Consider the following 16,245-nt stretch of genomic DNA (forward strand, 5'->3'; position numbering starts at 1 on the left):
CTACTAAAAATCAGCATGTAAGATTTGTTGTGAGCATGTTGCCATGCAGGTTTACATTTGGTTAAATACACCCTCAAAGAGCTCCTAGCATGGCTGTATTGGTACTAAGTATTGGGGTAGCATGAACAAATGCTACACTGCAATTTCATTAATCAATAATAATCATTCAATAAAAAAAAGGTCAGAAACAGAAACAGAATGCTGTGCAGAGAGAGATTCAAGGGCACTGATTTGACTGTAGCAGAGAGAGAGAGCAGCCAGCAGCTGACCTTACTGAAGGTCGGACCCAGTACCGGAGAGCTGGTTTGCCCGATGGAACCTGATCTGATGCAAAAGCTCCATCCTGTTGCCCTCGTGCTGCAGGTGGGACCAACCACTCAGACATTTTAGCAGTTAAAAAAATTGCAGTACTGCTTTATAGAGTCGCATCAAACTCAAACAATCTGCAATTAAGTAACAATTAGAAGGATACTGATGTTGAGAGTCACCAATTGCCTGATTCAACAGAGAATGAGAGAGAGAGTAAAGAGCATAAGAATACCACAAAGCCCACAAAATTAATAATGTATTTGTTTATTATGTTGGTTTCAATAAATTTTTCTAGATACAACATAACTTCAGTGTATTAGGCTTCTTCTTCTGAGTATGTCGAAGTGTAGCTTGTTCCTTTCACAATGATGTAGCAAGTGTTGCTCTACTCTGAATGGACAAACTAACATAATTACAAATATAAGGATTATTTTTAATACTTGGATGAAAATCTTTTGTGGTCAATGGCTGCCTGAAGTCTGGAACCCATGGACATCACCAAATACTGAGTCTCCTCCCTTGAGATGGTTTGTCAGGTCTTTACAGCAGCCACCTACAGTTGCTGCTTATTTGTGGGTCTCTCTGCCCTGACTTGACTGAGGTGACTGACTTGGCCATTGAATAATATTCCATTTCTTTGCCTTGAGAAGCTCTGGGGTTGCTCTCCCAGTATGTTTTGGGTCATTATCCACCTGTACTGTGAAGCACCGTCCTATCATTCCTGCAGCATTTGGCTGAATCTGAGCAGATTAGTACAGAACTATAGAGAAATGGTCCTGCTCCTTCTACCAGCAGTCACATCATCAATAAACACCGGTGACCCAGTTCCATTGGCGGCCATACACGGCCATGCCATAACACTGCCTCCACCATGTTTGACAGATGATGTGGTGGCCTTGGATCACGAGCTGTCCTGTCCTTCTCCATACTCTTCTCTTCCCATCATTCTGGTACAAGTTAATCTGGGTTTCATTTGTCCAAAGAATCTAGTTCCAGAACGGGGGAGGCTTTTTTTTAAGATGTTTTCTGGCCAAGTCTAATCTGGCCTCCTGTTCTTGAGTGTTACCAGTGGTTTGCACCTTGTCGTCTCTTGATTGTAGACTTTAACAATGATACACCCATCTCCTCCAGAGTTCTATTGACCTGGCCGAATGTTGTGAAGGGTTTTTTTCACCAAGGAAAGAATTATCATCCACTTTATTTGTCTTCCATGATCTTCCAGGCCTTTTGATGTTGCCGAGTGTGATACTTCTTTTTAAGAAAGAACCAAATTGTTGATTTGGCCGCTCCTAAAGTTTCTGCCATCGCTCTGATAGGTTTGTTTAGATTTTTCAGCCAAATGATGGACTCCTTCATTTACATCATTTACATCATCGTTCCCATGAGCAGCTACCAAATGCAAATTCAACACTTGGAATCAACTGCAGGTCACACCTGACCCTGAAACTGATTGTCAGTCAATTACTTTTGAGCCTTGAAGAAACTGAAGCACAAATTGAGTTTTTATTTCTGATGTTCCCTGTCTATCATTCATCTCTCCATTCTGTTTGAAAGTCATTTATACTGGATGAACTTCTTTAAATTAAGGAGAGAGCGTAATCTTCAGTTACCATCTACTTAGATCTTGGTAAAGCTGCATTTTCTTAATGCCGCACTGATCCCTTGACTCTCCTTTACGCTTAAATTCAAATCGTTTGACTGAACTTTGCTAAAAACGTTCTGTTTCTCTTATACTTTTGGTCTCTCTCTTTAAACACAGGTTGTTTATTTGATAAAGAAGTTAGTCAGACTCCACTGGGGATCTTGGGACATCTTTGTGATTCTGCAACAATCAGCTGCAGCCATTCAATCAGCTCATATGATACAATGTTGTGGTACCAAATCCACAGACCTTAGCAGGAAATAGCCACGGATAAGAAGTAAACCCAGCCTCTTCCTGTTTTTACCAACATGATGTCAAATCCACAACTGTACATAATCTGATATGAAATAATCTTAATAAATTACTACTCTTTGTAACTCCAAATAGTTTCATGTTGAGACTGATGGCTGTAGAAATGAGAAACCACTTTATGTGAGCTCAGTGAGAAGCTGCAGCATACGGGTTAGTTTCTCACTTCTACAATGACTCAATGAAGTTGACCTGTGCACAATTTAATATTTTGATAAGGTCTGAATTTCAAATGATCCTTTAGATGGGACCTGATTCTACAAAGTCTGTTTGCAGGTGTTGTGGAGTACTACTGAATATGTGAAAAAAAAGTTGTATAAAGGCTTCCGAGGACAGTGTGGTGTATTTCTGTGCTGCCAGTGATGCACGCTCCTGTATAAACCCTCAGCCTGACAAATGCCACCTGTTCATGAAGAGGTGTACATTCGGAAGATCTGATCATTAGCATGACCCACCCTCCTTAAATGTCTGTGGGCAAGTTTCATTCACAGAAATCTTTCAAAGGAGTAAAAAGAGGAATTTCACACCACAGAGCTTCAAGTCCTGCTGTCAGAGATCAGCAGACGGAATGATAGCAGTGTTAGCAGAGTCAGTATTTGTATTAGAACACATGAAACTTAGAAAATAGAACTACGACAGTACGGCGTTCAACGATGTGTCATCAGAGCAGCGACGTACCGTTACATAAAAGAAGACTTAATGTTAGATGCTGAAGGAATTCTCTCTATAGCAATGATATATAAGTTTGCATCAGATGCATGCTTTGATTAGCTTGATACATAATGATTTTTCCTAATTTTATGAGAATTGCTTATAAACATGATTATGAATTGAATATGTTTCAGAAGTCCACTACAGAAAATGATGTAAGTATGTAGGATAACATACTGTACATTTCTTTGTATGTGAATGACTTCTTTGGCATACAAAAGGAATCCGTTTGTTCATGATTGTCAAGCACCTTGAATAAAAGTGCTATATAAATGCAGTTATGCAGCATTTCCATCAATTCCATTTAGTACATCGATTAACTGTCTCTTGTGTTATTTACCTGTCAGTCTGAGTGGTAAGCTCCTTTAGGTTTGCAGGAGTCCTTTTTGCAAAGGCAGATTTCGGCTCGCCAAAGGTTTTCATCGGGATCTAGGTCAGGACTCGTTGCTGGCCAGTTTAAAACCGTCCATCTTTTCTTCTTCGGCAGCTCTTCTGTTCTGCTGGATGTTTGCCTTGGGTCGTTGCCATCCTAAAAGACCAAAGCCAAAAATTGTGTTGCCTACATTTTATGTCTGTATTTTTATTTCACTATGTGAAAGTATTTTTTTCGTTGCTGTTGTTGTTGTTCAATAACTTTGGACATTTTATTAAATGTTCTAAATATACAACATTGGTTCATTTGCATTTATTTCTGAAGATATTCTAAATTCCGTACTTAAAATTCAGGTTTGCCAATCATTTCAATCAGGGCTGTATGTACAGCTTCCCTGGTAGGCGCTCTCTCCCTACATGTTCAGTAGGCCTTGCGCCACAGCTATTGTTTGCTCAGTGTTTACCTTTCCCCTCACACCAGTCTCTTAGGTTGTGTTTCTAAGGTAGCCATTGTTCAGGTGTACGGAATCCGCTGCAGCAAGTTGGGACTGCGTTCTTATCCGTGAGACAGCCAAGGCAGCTCTCCTTCCATGGTGTAGGTGACTTTTTTTTTTTTTTGTGGCAGTCAGAGACTAACGTTGTTGTTTCTCCCTGTAGATATCACACTGCCACTGCTGCTTTGCTTTGTTTAGTGTATTGTTTGTTAGGCCTAAACAAGGAGCATGAAGTTTTTATCTCTGTATTTGAGGCGGCTGCGGCTCAGGAGGTAGAGCGGGTCCTCCATTGATCAGAAGGTCAATGGTTTGATCCCCGGCTCCTCCAATCCGCATCTCCAAGTGTCCTTGGTCAAGATACTGAACTCCACATTGCCCCTGATGGCTTTGCCATCAGTATGTGTGACTGTGTGTGTGAATGCAACGAATGCTATGTGTGTGATTGTAGCATGTAGTAATCTGAGTGGTTCTAAGACTAGAAAAGTGCTATATAAGTGCAGTGCAGTCCATTTGTGTTGTGTAGCTGCCATTCGCTCTGGCATTTCTTTGTGTTTTCTCTTTTTTTTTGCCTACCACACGTCCAGCGGTGAGTGCGGCCTGCTCGTTGTGGGAGAACCTGGAGGCGAACTCCCCTCACTGGTGCTTGCTACCTTATTACCTGTGTGTCTGCGGCAACCTTTATTCACCCCTCGCTGATTATTTCAGATTGTCCCAGGGTTTATATTTTGTGTTAGGGTTGCAGCATGTGGTGAGGCCACTCTGGTAACTATCCTCTCTCCCACTAGCAGCCGTAAACCCCAGATTTCAGCAAAGTTAAATGATCCTTTTTATCTAGTTAAGGTTCTTATTGCTAGCTCGATTTTTAGCCCTTGTTAAAATAATTGTCGTCTGTTTTAGAGCCCTTCCAAATATTTATCTTGTAGTTTTTTTAATGTGTAATAAACTTGTAATCTTGGGGGAGCACTTTGTCAAGACTCATCCTTTGTCTGGCAAATGTATCGAAAGTGTTTAGCTGGGTTGGAGTGTGGTCTGAGAGTACTTCAAGTTTTGATCAAATCAATGCTGAACTTTCAGACCTTAACTACTGGCTGTCACCCGCTCCAACCAGCGCCCAACCGGCCACATTCACCCCAAAGCTCAATGGCTCCAACTGAAGACCTAAATCTTTAAAAATGGGGTCACTGATCTAAACTTTGATATAAAAAAAAAGGCTAAATAATTTCACATAACAGCTGGGTACTGTAGTTTTTAGCAAATATCACGCAAACAGAAGGAAATACTGAATTTGTTCTGGACTATTTTTCAGCTGCAGATTAATACACATTTGGTTCTCCAGTGAGTATTTGTATGTATGCAGCAGTGTAGCTCAGTGACGGGATTTTAATTGTTTTTGAACAACAATGCAGCTCTGTGGCACAGAGGAATAAGATACAGGCCCAAAGTATCAGGTTTTGGATACACAGACATTACTGAGACAATACTAGTCAGATCAATTCATTGTTGGTTTTTGTCTTCTCATGGAATTGGTTGACAATAAAGAAAATATAAGATGTGATCAGCCATGACCTTTTAGACCTACAGTACAAACAGTGCTTGTATCGTATTGGGCCCGTTCTGTGCTGAAGTGAACGCAGTGGGTTGAACCAGCAGCTGACAGGACTTGATATTGAGAAGACGCGGTTAATGTTGTGGAACAGTCTACGTGTAGGAGGGACTGTGAGGAACATAGTACTTCCTTAAGGTTAGAGGACCTTCGTCATGGTAACAATAATAAACCCACAGTTATGGTTGTAGAAGGCTCGGTTTGATCCAGGAAACAAACAGTGGTCTCCTGGGTGGAAGCCCTGTGTGCATGCACTGCGACCTCTGGATCACCTGACTTCTCCCTCTGCTTCTGTCATAATTACTAGGGCTGGCAGAGGTCATCTAACAATAAAAAGTGACTATGGGTCATAATAAGATGCTTGCACAATCGACCTCTTTCCTTTTTTCCAGGTAGCGGTTCTTGTAAATGAACTTAGATCAAAGAAAAAACAATAATACATCAATAGAAATGTATATATCAACCATATTTTGAATCTCTCTAATGAATGGACGGGGTAGAAATTTAAATGCATTTAGGACGACGACAATTTCTATGTGATGCTCTGGTCCCAGCAAAGAGAGAACAGACTGATGAGCTTAACGGGATACAGCTACCGCATCAATCCGCCGGTCTATGAGAAGCCGTTTACAGATCACATTGAGATTGTGAGAGAAAGCAGAGTGAGAGGAGCTCTGATCATCCACAGTTTGAATCTGTCAGACTCAGCTGTGTATTTCTGCGCTGCCAGTGCACATTGATGTGCTTTAATGGCACCGACTTCCAAAAACCCAGTTTCCCGTTTCTGTTGGTATCAGGGTTCACGATCTTGAGAACCAGCCTGATGACACAGCAGAAGAATCGATCCCGATATTAACCACACAGAATAACGTCAGAGCGTGAACTTGATCGGAAAACTTCAATAGAAACTGTAAAGTCCTGTGTGATCAACAATGTGAAATGCAGGTTATCAATTTGATGAAAACAAATTGGTGTGGTGGAATGTGATTCATTCTGCAGTCGTAATCACATAAACCTGTCAGTCAGTCGTGATAAAGGTGATAAAGATAAAGATACATGTAAAACTAATGATAGAGTAAAGATAAGATAAAAGTAAAGGTAATGGTACCAAGGAATTAAAGATAAAAGCTTTGTTAACGGTAACAAAAGAGATCAAACAAGACTAGGTCAAAACCTAGCATGTGGCTGGACTCGCTAATGATGTGAAACTCATGATTGCATTGATCAAACCCAAAAAATCTGTCCCTGTCAGGACCAAGAGCTGAAGCTCCAAGAGGTAAATTTGGTTTTGTGTGAGCATGCACAGCTCAGAACATCAGCACCAACGAAGCATGTCACTCACTGAAATGTTACGACTTTTTTACGGGGAACTATTGTAGGATCACGCACACTGTCAAACGGTCCTGTGTTGTTGTGATGGTCTGTGATAGTCTTCCTGGGGTTTTTGGTGTGGAGGCTTCAGGTTCGTCTAACATCACCATACTGTGCGCGTTCTACACAAGTCATTGTTATGTGTCTGTGCCAGTTTCCCCAGTAGTGGAGTCGAGAATTGGTAATGAGTTTGTGCCCATGAATCCAGCTCTTTCAATAGATAATGAACTTTATGTCACATTTTTGTCATTGCTTCCCAACAGTTATTGCCAGTCATTTCTAATAATATCATTAAGTAATCATCAAACAGGACCTGGGTCTGAATAAGCAGCAGAAAATGGGTGGCCTTTTCAAAACCTGCAGATTCTAATCAAATGAAGTTAAAAAATCAGAAATGAGGAGAATCTCCTCAACAACCCAGTCAACACCTCAATCGACCGGTCCTCTCCAAATCTGACCTGCAGAAACCGGTTCTTACAACATTGTAAAGGATAGAATAATAATCAGACATGATCAATTTATTACAGTGTTATAAGAGGGTGTAATTAATCTCTCTCTCTCTCTGCATTTCCTGAAACAATACATTTAGACTCGTTCCATATTGGAAGTGGTACAGGAATGTTACAGGTCGGACCTAGGTGGATCGATGTCAGGACTCTTGGACCGACTTGAGATCTGACTGTAGAATTACCATCACATTCACATCATACAACAAGGTGCACGTCTGAGAGGAGCTCAGGTGAAGAAGGTGGAAAACAGCCTCTTTTAATAAGTCACTGAGGATGTGTTCTTCTCAGTCTGCTGCTTCGGTTTCATCTGGAAAAACAGAACAACTGAGAGCCGAGGTCAACAAATGAGTTGGGTCCCGGTTTCTGCAAATCCATTTTAAAAACAATCAGCCAATCACATTCAGCACAAATTAGAGCAAACTTTCTTGACTTGAAAGCATGTGAATGTTTTAATATCCAGTGTCGGTTGACACTTAGTGATGCTGTCTGTTTGTGTAAGCGCTTGGCAGCTGCTTTATGCTGAACTGTCTTCTCAATAAAAGCATTTCAGAGGACATGTGACATGGTTGTTTCTGAAGCCAAGACAATGCTGTCAGAAAGACTTATTGGTCTGTAAGCCAACAAAACATCTTCTAACCTTTGAGTCACCTGCGAGGTGCTGATTATTTGCTGGAGGCCCATTTGGTCCGTTTCCTTACGTGTAAGAAGACAGGAACTCGCGGCCCACATATCTCAGTCTACCTGGCATTACAGACTCCGTGGAAGGAGTTTGAGCTGCTTGCTTCTCTGTTGCTTTTCTGTCTGATGCTTGTTGTCATTCACTGCACTAAGCCCCAGCCCCGCAAACTGGGTCATCCCAGTGATCATGTGATCTTCCACTGAGCCAAATAGAAAGGATGTCTGCGAATACATCTAAAATAATCTACCATTGTAAAACATTTTTACATCCATTTGGACTTTGGACTCAGTGGATTCAGGTCGGATCTAGTTTTTCCATTTTGCACATACTATTTTGCATCTACACAGTACATCGCGATTGATAAATATATTCTATGTTTGTAAAGCTGAAGTATATTCCTTTAGGTTGAGGAGTAAATGTTCCAATGTGGACCGACCACAATCAGTGCTCTCATCTCAGGTCTGCGGAGGCGCTGAGAGCGACAGCGGGGGAGAGGATGTGTTCACAGAGCAAGCCGCAGGTCGCGCTCTGTGGCAACTGAGGCCACCACAGCTGTTCAGCATGATCCGCTGCAGCCCGATCATAACGAAAGGGACAGTTTAAGAGGGGCTTTGTGTCAATCGCAATCCGTCCACATTATCAGGCACAATAAGCGACTGTCTGTAGTCCTTTCATAATAAGAGGCTGTGAGCGTGTATACATCAGATGAGTTATGGAGGCCCATTGCCACCAGGAAATGTATTTTTAACTTCCTCAGCTTTCTTCCTTCTTTAGGTTTAATCTTTTCTTGTCAATATGCTTAAATTAGTCTTTGTTGAATCATTATCACCAAAGTTATCAGTATCAACCTGTATTTACCTTATTAATGACTGAAAATGTCCAAAAAAAACTACTGACATAAAATAATGACATTTGATTTCTGATACTGAGTTTTCAATCAAAACGCTTCGTATGCAATGGCATTATTCAGTTTTTATTTAAAAAAATGTTGGCAATACCACCTTCACCATTAATGGACATGTCATCAGTAGATTGTTCAGTTAGCCCTATGGTTGTATATGTATACATACATATATGTATACATAGCTAATATTTGGAGGATTTTTATATTATACAACAATTTTTTCAACAAATGTCTTGTACTAAATGAAAGTCAAAAGTATGAGACAGGACTAAGTAATCTAATAATTATCTAAATAATGAGATACTAAGTAAAAATGTTGATTGATTTATACCAACTCATTTTTAGAAGATATGTGATTATGTTTGGAAAGTTTTTAGAAGAGCATGTCTACTAACTTTCTGATGTCCACTTCAAGAACTCCTGCTGACCCAACCAATACACAAGAGAGAAAAACCATTATTTTACAGCCAAATGGATACAGTGTAGGAACGGTGCAATGCCAAATGAGCCGCACAGAGGTACGACACTGAGAGTTAGCTTTAAATAGTTCAAAAATACTGGTTCATCAACACTGCTTTTGGAGACGTAATGCTGTGTTCATTCAAGCAAAAAATGACAAATGCTTTATTATGAAACTCCATATACTGGAACTTCCAAGGTGGAAAAGGTGTGTTTGTCCCTTTATACTGAAATAAGACATGATATTACTGTATTAAGCCTCAGAGCGTGCATGCAGCATATAAATGTCATCCCATGCCCCGGCAGGATAAATGGACTATATCATTTAGGTGTCTCCATCTGCTGGCCAGTCAGCGCTGTTACACCAAAAAACTTTCATTCCCAGCAGCCCCTGCACAGCTGGACACTGACTTCTCCACTAAAAATCAACTCTAAGGCCGCTTACTTCCTGCTGAGCCTCCACAGGAAGCTCTCGTGCACATCACAAGAATGTGAACGAAACAAAATTCCGATTTATCTGAACAAGATCTCAGGTTAAGTGAAACCAACCAACCACAGCTCTACAGAGCTTTTCGGTTTGGTTCGTTTATAGTTTGGGCTTTACAGCGCCCTGTTTCCAGCAACAGACAGCTATTATAAGCAAAAAAAAAAAAAAAAAAAGCTTTCAACGAGCAGAAAAGGATAATGTGCAAATTCTGTTGGACGACAGTGGTTGTGAGAAAAACGAATATACCCAAACATATACCATACCACCAGCCATACCACCCAGCCCTATCAGATCCTTAAGTAAAAGTACTAATACTACACTGCAAAATACTCAGTATGTAAGTAATATCAGCAAAATTTCCTTTAAGTATCGAAAGTAAAAGTACTAATTGTGTAGTAAAATGGTCCCAGTCAGTGTTTTACTATTATATATGATGTGTCCAGATCAATATTAATGTTTATGTTGCATTTTGCTCATTTTAACTACTTTATATATTGTTGGGTAGTTTAATGTACAGCAATGCATCATGGTCTCTAAGATCCTCATATGTTCCTGACGTCGCTGTCCCGTGAGAACCACATACCTCTAAAAAGTCCATTTTTCATGAGCTCCGAAAATCGGGCTTGTTTTCAGCTTCGTGACAATGCATTTTCCAGCCGATCCAAGAGGGTTTTTCAAATAGTTTGTTTAGATGAAGAGGTAGGAGAATTTTCTCAACCCATAAAGGGTAACACTTGATCCTTGAGTTTATCACAAACACTCAGAATAAACAAATCTGGAGATTCGTGGTTTTCACTGGACAGGAAGGGTGTGCAAAATGGAAATCGGAAACGTAATCCGTAAATGAAGCTGTCAGACAAATGTAGTGGAGTAAAAAGTACAGTATTTGACTCTGATATGAAGTGGAGTAGAAGGGTAGAGTTGGATTAAATGGAAACACCCATGTAAAGTCCAAGTACCGAAAAATTTGTACTTAAGTACAGTGTTTGAGTACTTAAGGTTAATACACTGAAGGACATAGTTTAGTTTGGTTTTTATACAAATATTTTCACGAGGTTGAGGTTACAGAAGTGAGAGTACACAGCTACAGTTAGGTATTTGGACATTGGCATGATTTATTATTTTGGCTCTGTAGTCCAGGACACAGAATCTGAAATTAAGTAGGGACTAGGGACCTCAAGTGCAGACTCTCAGCTGAAATTTGTGAGTACATTCGGATGTACCAAGTGACCCGTGTAGTAATTCTTGCCATTTGAAAGACTGCCAATTTCAAAAGACCAAATAATAAATTCCTTCATTTTTAAATGAAAGATGGCGCTTTGAACTCCTAGTCATTGTTTCATTTCAAATCCAACGAGCCAAACGAACCAAAAACTGCATCACTGTCCAAATACATATTAACCCATCCGTATAAATCCAAAACCAACCTTACACCTGTAGGCCAACCCAACACCTAAACTTCTCCTTCCACCAGTTACAAGGGTCGGGACATTGTGTACATGGGGTGTGTTCCTCACCATCAGGAATCAAGCAATCTCCCTGAAAACAAAAGTAACAACACTGAAACAATTCAGCATCAGGGCTGCAAACTCAGCAGGGCTGGGAAAGTTGACAAAAGATGTGAAACCTCTGAGGAAGTCACCCATGAGAAAACGTTCTGTAAATATCAGCATTTAAATGTGGATTTACAGTCAGAAGGCAAGTTTGATGACCGTTCCAGGAGGCTAATTTCTGTGTGTATTTTCGGTCACTTCAGACACAAGCGTCTGAAATGATTCATGTAAAAACCATGATTGTCTGGAAAGCTGTAGGAAATTCCTGCCGGTTGCCCCCAGTATACGCTGTTTTCCGCACGTCCTGGTTTCCCCGAATCTTAACAAAGGAGGTGGCGAGTGAACGTTTTTACACGACCCATAGAGTAACAATAGCCTCATTTATGAGGAATACACCAAGTTGAAATAAACTGGAAGTATCCTTTCAATGTAATCAGCCAGGCCAAAGTTTCAAATGTAAAAACAACGATTACGGTACACGAGAGGCACAAATACCAGCTGCCCCTGCACCTTCAGCCTTCAGCAGCACAGTGTGTGATGTTGTACTCAGAGAGACTGCACTGACACTGGTCAGTGTCGGGTGGGGGCAGTGTGGCACCTCACTTCTGCCATGGACTCTCTTCGTAAACAGACTCTTGCCCCGCCTCCTCCTCCACACAGGCGAAGCTCCACTGAATGGAAGCTCTCTGCTGCCCGTCTCATTATTCGCCCTGTTTTTACAGGAATGGTCTATTATGACTATATACATGAGTCCCCTAGACTAGAACTACAGGTCAGGACAAAGGTTCAAAAAATGTGAGGAAAAATGTGATTGTTGGCGACAGACGGAAACTGCTGATCTCCTGGGATTTTCACACACAACTGTCTTCACTCAGAATGCTGCGAGAAACAAAAAACATCCAGTGAGCAGCAGTTCTGTGGACAGAAATGCTTTGTAATGGTAATAGTAATTTTATTTTGGTCCTTATTTGCAATTTTCCAAAATGAATGCACATAGAAACATAGAAATGATAATAAGGCCTGTGATTCAAAGGAAAACAAAAAGAAACTGAGCGAAAAGGTGGAGGCTGAAGCTTTAGCTTATACTTACCCTTTTTACATAACATGTTCTAATAGGCAACCCTTTCACTTCTAGGTTTAAGCCTTACAAAAACAAAACAAAACCGAAACAAAAATGAAAGTTCCAAACATTTCATACACCATAATAATCATACCTCAGTTTTATATTGTTTACCACCTTTTTTTAGAACTTTTTTTTTAATTTACAAAGTGAACGACATTCTTAATTCCTTGTCATAGCTGTTCCACAGGTTTACCCCTTCGAATGTTATACGTTTATTGTTTTTATATTTGTTCTTACCGTTGTTTTTTTGTTTGTTTCTCATACTGGCTCTCTCTAATTGAGACTGACTGAATACAGTTAGGTAGTAAATATTTTGTGCTTTATACATTATCTGTGCGATTTTAAGATCGACTAGGTCAAACAATTTTAAAGCATGTAAGCTAGTAAATAGTGCAGCGTTGGGTGGTTAATAATAATCTGATCGATTTACAATTGTTATAGCTCTCTACTGTAGCATGAAAATTTGATTAGTGTTGGTTTTGTGCATGTCTCCCCACACCTCCACTCAGTTGGTAATGTATGGCACTATGAGAGAACAATACAGTACGCGTGTATATAGTGAGTTCAGAGGTCAGAGGAGAATGGACAGACCGGTCGGAGCTGACAGAAAGACTACGGTAGCTCAGATAATCACTCTTTATAACTGTGGTGAGCAGAGAAGCAGCTCAGGGTGAACAACACGTCCAACCTTGAGGTGGATGAGCTAAGACAGCAGAAGACCGCGCTGAGTTCCACTCCTGTCAGCCAAGGACACAAACCTGAGGCTGCAGTAGACACAGACTCACCAACACTGGACAGCGGAAGACTGGAAAAATGTAGCCTGGTCTGATGAATCTGGATTTCTGCTGAGGCAGCAGATGGTAGGGTCAGAATTTGGCATCAACAAAATGAACCCATGAACGCAACCTGCCTTGGGTCAACAGTCCAGGGTAGTGGTGTTGGTGTAACGGTGTGGGGAAGGTTTTTCTTGACACACTTTTGGCCCCTTAATACCAATCAATCATGAGTATGTTTGAGTTCAGTGTTCAGTTCATTGAACTTCAGTGGCCTCCCTAGCCACCAGATCTGGATCCAGTAGAACTCCTTTGAGATGTGGTAGAACAGGAGATTGGCAGCATGAATGTGCAGCTGAAAAATCATCAGAAATGATGTGATGCAACCATGTCAACGTGGACCAGAATCTCAGAGGAACGTTTCCAACATCTTGTTGCCGAGAAGAAACGAGGCTGTTTTGAGAGCAGAGGGAGGAACTACCCAGTATTAGTATGGTGTTCCCAATAAAGTGCTCCGTGACGCTTATAATAATATGAACCAGATGCCACTGTAACAGGGTTTACAGGAAACACAGGCATGCAAATACTGGACCCTAATGCAGCAGTCCAAAACTAGCACATGCCTGCATTTCCCACAACGGACACAATTTGGTACCTGGCATTTGGTATAGGAAGTTTGGGTGTTGATTGTCTTCTTTAGTCTTCTTGATTGAAACAATGGGACGCCATAAATCTTCTCACCCCAGTTTTTTTTTTTGGCAGCTCCGTTAACAGATACACAAGTTGATTTTCTTTTGTTACACATGTGGCAGAGTAGCTACTCAAAATGTTTGTGCTGCTAATGACAAGTCAATACACGTGTCATTTCGAACAGTAGCCTGGGATGTGTATTATTAAAACGTAAATGCTGTTAGTACCAATAGCCAGAGATGTCGCCAAACCAACCAGGACAACCCAGCCGGTCAATGCAGATGACAGCCCACCATGAGCCGTGTTCTGTTCAAGGTCTCTACCTGTTAAAGGGAGTTTTTCTTTGCCGCTGTCGCCAAGTGCTTGCTCATGTGGGAATGTTGGGTCTCTGTAAATATAAATATGAAGAGTCCGGTCTAGACCTGTTCTACATGAAAAGTGCCCTGAGATAACCTCTGTTATGATTTGGCGTTACATAAATAAGACTGAATTGACTTGACAAAAATCTTGAAGAGATCACCCAGCAACTGTTTGCCAAGAAACAACTCTAGTACATAACATGCACCAATTAAACAAAAGAGATTTCACATGTTAAGTACTCAGTTTTAAAGGTGTTGGTAGGCGTATTTTTAATTTTGGACACAACCAGGTTAGCTGTTTCCCTCACTTCTAGTCTTTATGCTAAGCTAAGCTAATCACCGCCTGGCTCAAGCTCAATACCTACCACACCGACATGAATGGTATCAATGTGCTCATTTAACTCTTGACAATAAATTCAGGGGTGACTTCATGCTGCACCAGTAGGTATTAATTACAAACTTCATCCACTAAAAGCAATCATATTGCCCTTCTATCTAATCAGTCTGTCTTTATCCGTCTCCCTGGTATCCCATTCCCTCACTTTCTCGTCCCAACATCCTCTTTCACATGTAAATACATCACATTAAGGAAGTGAATGTATAATTGAACTGGGCCTTTAAATTTCAGTGCAACAGAGGGTGCGTTACATTTCGATAACATGCCTCCTCCCTTCCTCGGCTTTCTCACATTTTAGCTCCTCCCAACAGAGCAGCAAGAGAGAAGGATGCAAAGTTGGAAAAATCCTATTCAGCAAACAGAGAATTTTCACTGTAACTCTCATCCACCAGGAGATAGGAGTAACAATTCACCCATCCCCCCTCAGCCCCCACCATTCAGTCACTGTGAAATAAATCTCCCTCTAATCCTTGTTCCAGTCTGTTCTGTTCATCTTTAAAACCTGTTATCTAAAAGAAGGACAGAGAGGTTGAATTTGTCCCCAATTGATTTGTGACGTGATTTGTCCCGCCCTTCAGCTTTCAGTGATGCACAGTATCACAGTCCCTGGCTCAATAACTCTAGGATCGCCACATTTTTTCTTCCGATTTGATATTTCAGTATTTGTCGTAGTCCACTTTTGGGGTAATCCAGTGGGTTCCGGTTAGTCTTACTCAGTGCTGAGCAGTAATGCATTATTGATTCCTAAATTAGTAATGGGTTACAGTAATGTGATTACTTTTAACTGTTACAAGGGGTGTACGGGATTAAAATTCTAAATTCAGTAACTACATTACATTATGTTAAAAATTATTATGTGAGTGACTTTATATATATATACACACTCACATAATAATTTTGTGTGTGTGTGTGAAGTACTCAACAATAATAATAACAATAATAATCTAAGTAGGTTAACCAAGGATACAAGATCTAGCCTGTAAATCCGTTAGTCTGGGATTTAAAGGATGCCAGGGGTGTGACATTGAAAACTCGTCCATTAAGGACTTAATGATTTTGGCTGACTTTGAGGGTCAGTTATTTTTAGTGGTATATCCCGTTAGGATCAGGAACCATATTAGAGCAAGTGAAGTTCACTGATTTCTTAATTAATCAGCTTCATCTTCACTGGCTGATTTAAGCCTCTGAATGTTCAACTTTCAAATTGAATCCCCTTCCCAGACTAATGACCTTGGCTAGGATTAGCCATACATCATATATATATGGATAAGAGGTGAATGAATATCCCTACAAGACACTGAAGTGAGGTGACCTGGTAACTAGTAACCCAGAGTTGGAAAGGAGACAGCCTAGGAGACAGCCTCCTCCTGAATGGTCTGGTCATGATAAGTTAATGGTTGTCGAGCAGGTCCGAGTGAATTTTCTAGTCCTTGCCATACTGAAATTATCTCAAACCGAAGTTCAGATGCCAGTGACTCGATTTTCCTGCAAATGTCACCTT

This window comes from Xiphias gladius, chromosome 3, assembly GCF_016859285.1.
Source record: "Xiphias gladius isolate SHS-SW01 ecotype Sanya breed wild chromosome 3, ASM1685928v1, whole genome shotgun sequence".
In the NCBI taxonomy this organism is placed as follows: domain Eukaryota; kingdom Metazoa; phylum Chordata; class Actinopteri; order Istiophoriformes; family Xiphiidae; genus Xiphias; species Xiphias gladius.